The sequence below is a fragment of the Morus notabilis genome, unplaced genomic scaffold, assembly GCF_000414095.1.
Source record: "Morus notabilis unplaced genomic scaffold, ASM41409v2 Scaffold541, whole genome shotgun sequence".
Lineage (NCBI taxonomy): Eukaryota > Viridiplantae > Streptophyta > Magnoliopsida > Rosales > Moraceae > Morus > Morus notabilis.
Genome location: NW_010362788.1, coordinates 90,490 through 100,045, shown reverse-complemented (window position 1 = coordinate 100,045; position 9,556 = coordinate 90,490). Strand labels below are relative to the sequence as shown.

Here is a 9,556-nt window from a genome sequence, read left to right as displayed (position 1 = left end):
AATCTGACAGGAAATTGTGGGACAACCGGGATCCTTGTACTTGAGCGGTGTTTTCTGGTCGATCACCGCGCTTACCTGTTCTTTCAAGAATGCTGTCTTCTTGACATGGTGCTTTCTTTTGATAGTGCACAGATCCTTGATAACCTTAGCATAAGCAGGCACTTGCTTGATAACATGAAGCAAAGGAAGATTAATCTTCATTTGAGTCAAGTGCTCTAGGATCTCACTTTGGTGTTCCGGTATTTTCCCAGTTGGATGTAGAGCTTGGGGAAAAGGCACCTTTATCGGAACATTTGTTGGATCATCTTTCTCAGGGACAACTTCCTTAGTACTCGAAGTGGTTGCACTTGTTGACGGTTCTTCCATAATCTTACTACTACGAGTACTGATGGCATTCACCTCCTTAACATTTTGATTATCGAGACATGAGGTTTGCGCCATATGTTGACCCTTTGGGTTTGACTGAGCTTGTGAAGGGAACTTGCCGCGTTCTTGAATAGCCAAAGCTCCAGTCAGATTCGTGATTTGACTCTTCATTTCTTTACTTTCCTCAACCATTTGCGTGAACAGTGACTCAAACTTCTGATTCTTCTTACTCTACACCTCCATGAAAGATTGCAAGGTGTTCTCAAGAGAACTCCTTGGCTGATGCGAATTGTATTGAGGTGCAGAATACGCCTTTGGTGGTTGCGGCTGTTGCTCAGTTCTCCATTGTCCTCCTGATGGTTCTGCTTGGTTGGAATCTCTCCAACTGAAGTTTGGATGGTTCCTCCAGCCAGGATTGTATGTGTTAGAAAAGGGTTTGTTGTATGCCCCTAAGGCATTGCATTGCTCCTCATAAACCCCTCTCATTTCACCATAAGCAGGACAATCCTTAGCTAGATGTTCCACCCCACCACAAACAAAGCATGGCTCATGTGTTTCTGCCCTTGCGACCGTGTGGATTCCTCTACCTTCTTTGCCTTTGAGGGCCTCGATTTGCTTTGTCAAAGATTTGACTTGGGCTTTGAGGTTGTCCTCCTCCCTTAATTGATAGATTCCAACCGGTCGGGACCTATTGGTGCTGTCAGTAGCACTAGGTCCGGTCCAAGTGTGGGCTTTTTCGGCTAACTCGTTGAGATACTCAAAAGCCTCCTCGGGATCCTTTTGGAGAAATTCACCATTGCACATCATCTCCACAAATTGGCGCTCTTGAATCGTGAGTCCTTCGTAAAAATAACTGACGAGGCCAACTCTCGTAACCATGGTGGGGACACTGATTTAACAGATCCTTAAACCGTTCCCAAACTTAATATAGAATTTTATTGTCCTTTTAGGTAAAGGTCGAGATCTGTCACTTCAGACCATTGGTCTTATGGTGAGGGAAATACTTGTTGAAAAATGATGTCGTCATTTCTTCCCAACTTCCAATAGACCTAGGTCGCAGAGAATACAACCAGCTTTTAGCCTTTTTCTTCTTAGAGAAAGCAAAGAATTTCAATCGCACAGAGTCCACAGCTTCAGCTCGGTTGTGAAAAGTGGCCACTACTTCTTCAAACTCCCTAATATGAACGTATGGATTCTCGCTCTCTAACCCGTGAAAGGTCGGCAGTAGTTGGATCATGCCTGGCTTGAAATCCAAATTCGGCATATTTGGGGGAAACATTATGCATGATGGTGTGGCCGTACGCGTAGGGTGGAGATAATCGTTCAACGTCTTCTGCTGGGCCTCCTCGTTTTGAGCCATTGCGAACGGATTTGCAACTGCTAATGAGGCTGGGGTTGAGGGAGGGCTAGACGTGTGGGAAGAAACTTCATTAGGGTTCTCCGGTCTTACTGCGAATCTCCCTAATTCATCTCTATAACGATTCATTCACCCTATAACGTTTCACTTTTTTTTTTAAAAAAATTTTTTGTTATTTTTATTTTTATTTTTTTATTTTTTTTATTTTTTTTTTATTTTTAATCAAAAAGAAAATAATTATATAGTAACGTAAATTGCAACCATCGATAGTGCTCCCAGGAAAGACTATAGCTCTTGGCTCAATGAATAGTCTCCTAGACAGAGCAACGTTCCCAGGAAAAATTAGTGGGGCGAGGCCCGCTTAAGTACCAACTTTCCTAAACAGAACTCCCTCAGATTATACTTTCCATGTAACCACACAATTATTCTCAAAATCAATTATTAAATTTTATTGAGTAAATTATGAAATGTAATCTAATTAATGGAAACTATTCCTAAAGTCAAAAACCTAAATCTACCAAATTATGAAAATCCTAGATTAGGAATCTAAATTAGTCAATTAATTACAATCCTAGTTATAATCCTAAGAGTTAAGAAACTATAAAAGGAAAAATTAAATAAGGCCACAATTAAAATATACAAATGAGGAAACAAAATAAAATCCTAATTTACCAAAAATAAAAGATTACAAAATCAAATCACAATTAATTTTAAAACTAAAAAGGAAAAAAGAAAAAAAATTAAGAATAAAAACAAATTCTAAAAGTGTGAGATTTTTTTTTTTTTTTTAAGAATAAAAACAAATGAAGAATGTGTGAAATTTTAAGAATAAAACCAAATGAAGAACGTGGAAAAAAAAATGAGAAAGAAAGGAATACAGCAACAAAAAACAAACGACACCAAATCACACTAAAAGACAAAACCAAAGAAAATGAATCAGTATATACAAACTAATGACACAAATGTATTTGGCAAAGCTTAACTTACAGACACCACGAGACAGATAAAACAATGATGCTGTCAAAAAGTTTTTTTTTTTTCTTTTTTTAAACGTGCCAAACAAAAATAAATAAATAAAAAATAAATAGTACCTACCTCTTTGGCTAATTATCTACTGAACAATCTTGTTGACGCATCTCTCCGGCAACGGCGCCAAAATTTGATTACGCCCAAATGTGTACAAAAACAAGCGGTCAATTGTAGTACAATTTGAACGGTCGATCCCACGAGGAGGTGTTAAATTGAACAAGAAATGACTAGTAAATAAAAAGCATTAGGAAAGTAAGTAATCAAACAAGGAAAAGGAATGAGTGTTTTTGATGATTTTTTTTGAACAATTTAAAATGGAGAAAATTCAATAATAAAAAGTAGTAAAGCTTTGAGAATCCTCCATATGCTTTGTTCACCTAATTGGATTTTGATTCATAAATTGACTCAATTGAAAGTTTCACATCCCAAACAATCAATCAGAAAATAAATATTTGAAGAACATGTGAATTAAAAATGTATTCGACTAAATAAAATTCTAACGTTTAGAATTAGGAAAAATTATCTTATGAGAAATCTAAGAGCGACAATATACCGTTGGCAATAGACGTGGTGCACAGCTGGACCCACGCGGAGGAAGACTGGACGCGCGCGGGAGAAGAACTCGCGCGGGGAGGGAACGTGCACGCAAAGCGCGTGTACGCAAGGAAGCAGCTGGACCCCACTGGACGCGTGGCGAGATCTGGCTGGAGGGACGCTGGAACGCGGGACCCACGCGGAGAGGAAAGGAGATCCGGGTGACGCGCGCGTGGAGGAGACTCGCCCGGGGAGAGGATCCGTGCGCGCCAAGCGCGCGTACGTGTGGGGACAGCTGGGTCCCATGGATCTGCGGTGCGGCAGTGATCGACACGTGGCAGCTGGGATGGGCTCTCGGCTTCTCGGCTCGGCTGGACGATGGGCTGATGGGCTGAATTGGGCTTTTCTTGGGCTCAGCTTTTGGGTTTTGCTTGGTAAACTAGCCCAAATCCAATTGTTTTCTTCAAAACCCTGAAAAATAAAATAAATCCAATTAAAATTAAATCCTCTAAATTTAGGAATATTTTAAATTAAAATCACAAATTTGATAAAATAATTTGACAATTATGAACATTAAAATGCAAATTTGTGCACTTATCAAACGGTCATCTTGAGGAAAGTATCTATATGGTACAACTAGAAGGCTTTGGGGCTAAGGGTGAAGAGGGAAAAGTTTACAAGTTGCTGAAATTCATTTATGGATTAAAGCAAGCTTCCTGTTCTTGGAACAAAAGATTTGACCAAGTGGTCAAGACTTTTGGATTCCAACAGAATATGGATGAACCTTGTGTTTATAAGCATATTCAAGATGGGAAAGTGGTTTTTCTATTGTTATATGTTGATGATATTCTACTCATTGGCAATGATGTAGAGGCTTTGTCATCAGTCAAAGTTTGGCTTACCAAACAGTTTGACATGAAGGACTTAGGAGAAGCTAATTATGTTCTGGGCAATCAAATCTTAAGAGATCGAAAGAATAAAATGATAGCTCTCTCTCAGGCTTCATACATAGATAAAATTCTCGAGAAGTATGCAATGCAGAATTCCAAGAAAGGTGGGCAACCATCTAGGTCTGGAATTACTCTTTCGAACAGTGATTGTCCCAAGACATCTGAGAAAAGAGAATACATGGTAAAGGTACCTTATGCTTCAGCGGTCGGGAGCCTCATGTATGCAATGCTTTATACTCGACCGGACATTTACCATGCGGTCGGGATTGTAAGTCGATATCCATCGAATCCAGGACTTAACCACTGGGTTGCGGTTAAGCAGTATCTTCGGAGGACTAGAAATTATATGCTGGTATATTCCGGGGAGGATTTGACACCTCTGGGATTTACAGATTCAGATTTTCAGTCCTGTTTGGATTCTAGGAAATTGACTTCGGGTTCTGTCTTTACTCTGGGAGGTGGTTCCGTCGTTTGGAGGAGTGTCAAGCAAACTTGCACTTCTGACTCAACGATGGAAGCCGAGTATGTGGCAGCTAGTGATGCTTCAAAAAAAGCAGTGTGGCTCCGCAAATTTCTTATGGATCTTGAAGTAGTTCCTGGTGTGGATAAGCCATTGAGACTATACTGTGATAACAGTGCGACAATAGCTAACACCAAAGAACCAAGATATCTAAAAAAGAGTAAGCACATAGACAGGAAGTATCACGTGATAAGAAGCTTTATTGAAGAAGGGCATGTGGAAATATGTAAGATCGCATCGGATGACAATATGGCTAACCCGTTCACGAAGGCCCTGCAGGCTAAGGTCTTCGAGAAGCATGTTGAGGCTATGGGGATGCGTAGCATGTCACATTTACTCACTTAAGTGCAAGTGGGAGATTGTTAGCGTTTATGCCCTTAGGAATAAATGTAACAATATTCTTTGAGACAATTTGACTATTAATAAAGATTTGTTTATTTCATATATCTATGTATTGCCCTCTTTATGTTCATAATAGTTGAATGTATGATAAGCAAACTGAAAGTCTGAGACTGTCATTCTAAATCTTTAGGTCATGCATGTAATGTGAATAACATGCAAAAGACAAGAATCTGAAGATGATAGTCTAAATCTTATGATCCACAATAGAGGGAATAAAGTTGGGCGCTTTATTCATCTTAAGATTGTTATGTTGTCTACTTCCTAACAGAGACGGCTTGTCTTGGTCGTCGGAGGTGGGACTCCATGGGTGGAGACATTGATATAGTTTCTAATGGTGAAATCTATATTGGATCGGACCAAACTTGAATTGTTATAATTAATAATTATGTTTGAATAAAAAATTCACTTTTGACAAATTATATATTGTCATCTTAATCCTGAGATGGATGATGAACCCGTATGCTTGACTTGTATCCTTTGATGTACTAAAGGGAGACATCCTGACCTTATGTAAAGGTATGCTTGCCGGTACATTGGGGGTATGACTTGTGTATGCGTAGATTCGTTATTCATAGATAGTGGAATCCATAGCTCCTATAGAGAGTCAATGATATCCTCTTATGCATTATCAGTGGATTAGAAAATACGAGTGCTCGGCCATTAGACTACTCTGTGTTATCTAATGGTTTACTGTTTGTAATTGTACGAATAGTGTTTTTCCGATGGTATGATAATGGAACATAAGATAAATGTAATCGGGAAGGTAAAACGGAACTTGACCTCAAGTTAATTATGAATATCCTATGGGGATGATACACTAATATATTGAGTCATGGACTAGAGCTAATCAGAGCTTTGTAAATACGCCATATAAATCGAGAGTGCAGCTCTAGGCTTTTAGTGGAATAGCGCTAGAGTTTTATAATCATGAGACGGACTTGTTAGTTTACAAGTAGCATTGTGATTATAGGAGCTTGATTTATATATGTCCATCGGGTCCCTTTGCTAGCTCACATAATTTCCTGTAACGATACGGCGTATTTCCTATATATTGGTAACTTGTGTTATTTCCGTAAAAAAATGTTCAAAGTTAATATGAGAATAGTTAATTCATGAGTGATTTATCGGGTGAATTAATTGATAAATTAATTCTAGATAAATTGGTTAAATTATTGTTTTAAGAGTTGTTTAATATGGAAAGACTATTATATGACTGTTTTGATCAGGCAATTTCTCTATTGGGTTGCTTGAATCAAAACTGAGGCTCTATGCAAGTTTCCCGTGTTGAAAAACTAGAAAAACAACTTTCGTCAGTACAGACAGATCGACTGGTTGGGTAGACCGGTCACAGGTCGACCGGTTCGTGAAGGGCAGGTCGACCGGTGAGTTATAACGTTTCTGTCACTGGTTGTAACGTAAAATGCATGCTGACGTGGCAAAATTGACTCTGGATGCGATTAAGACTTTGCGAAACCTAATTATTACGGAAGTATGACTTTCTAAATACTATAAATAGCCTATTAAGTCACATTACTCATTAGATCACTTGAGATACTTTTTGGAGGCTATGGATAAAAATTCTTAAGAGAAAAAATTGTTTAATTCTCAAGAACAATTTTTTCTTTGGCTCTCTTGTGATTGGAAGGAGATCAAGAATACCAAGAGGAGATTGAACGACGTGTGACCACCCGCACTCTGATCGTGGAAACGAGAATAGCAAAGAAGACCAGTTGGTTGAGGCTCTTCCGGTTGCTGTTTGGAACGCTTTGACTTGTCAGACGTGCAGTTTCCTAAAATCTCCAAATGTATGATTTAGATCTTTAGTATTTATGTTATATAGCATCATGAACATGTTCTTGATTGGCTTTGGCATTGATTTAAATTTTTTTTTTAAATTTTACTGCGCACTCGATGCTATTATTTTTCAACAAGAAGGACAGCCTGTCAATGTAGGGTATCTTCAGAAATGAAGTACGTATAAGGAGAGTATATCTTCAAAAAAGAACGTAGTCATCAGACAGTAATATATAAGTGAATAGTGGGTGGGTATTTCATCAGTTGCTGCTCCTCCCTGTGCAACGACCCCACACAAACAACAAACGACAAATGTGCTCTTTTCATTATATTTTTATTTAGATTTTTATTATTTTTTTACCCTGTATTTTAACTAACATCCAATTAGTTTTAGCTAAAAAAACCAGCATCATATTAGTACCGTACTGTTTAGAAAATACTAAAAAATGAGCATAGAATTTTTTATTGTAGAATAGGCTAGTTTTTAGTTTTTATTTTGTCTATATTTAGACGCCCTCTTGTAATGGAGATCAATTCAGTTGAATAAAATCTCAAAGTTTCTCTCAATTTTCTCTCTTTTAAATTCTTGTATTCATTGTGAATCAACAGTTTTTGAAGTAATTTTCCTGACATTCTGCATGAATTAACATGTAAATTGGTTTATAATTTATTTTATTGTTTCATTTTTCCTTTAATAAAGCTTCCACCACTTCAATGGCAATATTTACCTTTAATGTGCAAATCTCATGTTTTCCAATTGACTTCTCGATGGTACATAAGACATGCACACTAAGCCTTCTTCCAACTTCTCCTTGATCAAATGTGTCAATTTCTATGTGCTTCGTTTTGTCATGTTGTACAGGATTATGAGCAATGTAATTGCTTATTTGTTGTCACAGTACAGCTTCATAGGTTCTTCCCACTTGATTCCCAAATCATCCAGGATTATCTTAAGCTGATGACGGGTATTTCTACCAACAAATCAAGTACTTTTAAGCATGAATATTTGTAAGTCTTCAAGCATTTTTGTTAGTTTAATGTCTTTTGTATGCTTTTTATAGGAATTATAAATAAATGCGAACTTAGATGATTTTGCATGAAGAAAAGAAAAATATTTGCCCAACTTGTGAATCAATGCCAAGAGGAGGCGAAAGAGGATTTTAAGGCACAAAAGAGGAGGTTTTGGAATGCAAGAAAGCAGGCTACAACGCGCAAAGGAAAGCGAAGTTAGAATGGGACGCGCGCCCGCGCCCGAGCCCGCGCCCACATCCAGGGGCGCGCTTGCGCGCGCCCCACATCCAGGCGCGCGGCCGCAAGCGCGCCCCACACCCAAGCGCGCGCCCAGAGCTGAAACGCCCGCTGCAACGCGCCCAAATGCATGCCCTGCGCGCTGCAGCGCACCCAATGGCACTGCAGCGCACCCCAGCCCACAACAGCGGGATCTTCCAAAAACGCGCGCCGCAGCGCGTTTTCATGCAGGCTGCAGCGCGCGTATGAAACCCTAGCTCCGAAATGTTGTAGTATAAAAGGAAAGAGATGCCACTTGAGAAGGGGAGCCCGGAAATCTGAAGAAAACATCAAAAGGAGGCCGAAATCCTTCATCTTGGAGGTCCTTGGAAGCTCTTCAATGGATATTGGGTTTTATCTTCTTTCATCTATTTTTCCATGTTGAGCTAGACATTAAATCTAGGACTTGATGTAGTTTTATTTGAACTATGTTTTGAATATTTTGTTGATTGTTAATTTAATTTCGTTTTCAATTCATTTATGTTTCTCTATACTTAATGCTTCTAATTTATTTGGCCAATGAGTTAGATGATTTTTAGATTGCGAATTTGATGCTCAAGAGAGATTGAGTTCTTTATCTATATTTGAGAAACATAGTCTAGGTTGTTGTGACCCCGAGAGTAGATCAACGGTTAGATAATCAAATTAGGATTTAGGTCATTGTGAGGCCGAGAGGCGATCAATATTCCTATTTTCTAATTCTAAAGGCGAAGCTTAATTTGTGTTTAAATATTCATTTCGAATAGGGATATTGTTTTGGGTATTTAAATACAATTTCTTGTGAGGCACTCGAGAGAGGTTGCGAGATGACATTAGAGCCTTGATTAATGAATTGAACGGAATTGATTAGCGATTACATAATATGATGAACATAGGAATAATAAAACGAAATCAAGTCCCTAGACCAGTTGTGTATAGATACTTTATTTTTATTTTTTATATTTATTTTGTTTTTGTTCTTAATCATCATTTTATTAGGCTGCCTAGATAAAGTTAAGTTATAATAATCGCGGTATTTAACGGCAATTCTAAACCCAATCCCTGTGGAGACGATACTCACTCACCCTATACTCAAAACTTGACATCGTACGCTTGCGGAAATTTATTATAATTTATTTAGCCAATGAGATCAAGTTTTTGGCGCCGTTGCCGGGGATTGACGTTTTAAATTGTTGTTAATATTGTGAGTACATAACTTGATTTTAATTTAGGCTTTTATTTCTCATTTTTAATCTTTTGTTTTATTTTTGTTTTCTTTTGTGTTACGAGATACTTGGAGATGGTTGATCGACAAGTCCTCTTAAGATTTGCTCAACG

General features: G+C 38.3%; 1 non-coding gene across 1 annotated transcript; it reads left to right on the top strand.

Annotated features, from left to right (window-relative positions):
* The first annotated feature begins 1,238 nt into the window (after window positions 1–1,238).
* Window positions 1,239–1,345, top strand: LOC112092469. The gene has a single exon (XR_002902611.1). It is a non-coding gene; the product is annotated as a small nucleolar RNA R71 (small nucleolar RNA).
* The last annotated feature ends 8,211 nt before the right edge of the window (window positions 1,346–9,556 follow it).